The following is a 796-nucleotide window of genomic DNA, read 5'->3' as shown; positions in this document are numbered from 1 at the left end:
AGCTTTGCTTTGCCTGCCCCCCCCCAGCCTCTGCACCCCACCATGGCACCATAAGCATGGTGCAGGCAGGATGTGGGTGCAGGCAGGGTGCAGGCAGCCACCCTGCCAGCTTTCCCCAGAGCAGCCCCTGTCTGTGAGCTGCTGGTGGCAGCCTTACCATCAGCTCAGTGACACACGATGAGATCAGAGCTGATTAGTGGTTTCTTTTTAATTTGATTACTTCAGATTACACCAAAGCTGGCCTGATCAAGAGCAAGTTCCCCTGGGGTCAGGCCATGCTGCTGGCACCTGGCGGCACAGCTCTGCCCAGCCATCGAGCCACCCCACACAGTACCCAGGCTGCTGGAGCAAAAGGAGTGTTTCCCAGGTGTTGGAGCTCCAGGCCATGGGTCTTCAGCCACCATCCACCGACCGACCACTGCAGAGCTGGGGGAGGCGTGGGGAGCCACGGGTCCTACTGCAGTCATGGTGGGGGGCAAGGGTAGAGCCCTGTGCCAGCAGCCAGCCCAGCTCTGCCCTGGCCCCTGTCCTGGCCAAGGGAGCCCGGGATCAGCAGACAACGGGGCCAAGATCCGTTAACCCGGGTGAGCCAAGATGAGAGGATTACATCAGATAAGCGGGAGACTGGCACCAAGGGGCGGGCACTGCGATGGAGCTGCAGGACCCACCTGCGAGTCCTCAGCCCTGCTGGGTGACGGTCACCAGAGCGGAGGGAAGGCGAAACGGCCCCTCACACCCCACTTCCCACCGGGACACTGGAGTGTGCACTACAGCTGCCTGCACCGCCCCCCTCACC

Source organism: Chaetura pelagica, unplaced genomic scaffold (assembly GCF_000747805.2).
Source record: "Chaetura pelagica isolate M959 unplaced genomic scaffold, ChaPel_1.0 scaffold270, whole genome shotgun sequence".
Taxonomy (NCBI): domain Eukaryota; kingdom Metazoa; phylum Chordata; class Aves; order Apodiformes; family Apodidae; genus Chaetura; species Chaetura pelagica.
Note: the sequence above shows the minus strand (reverse complement) of the source record.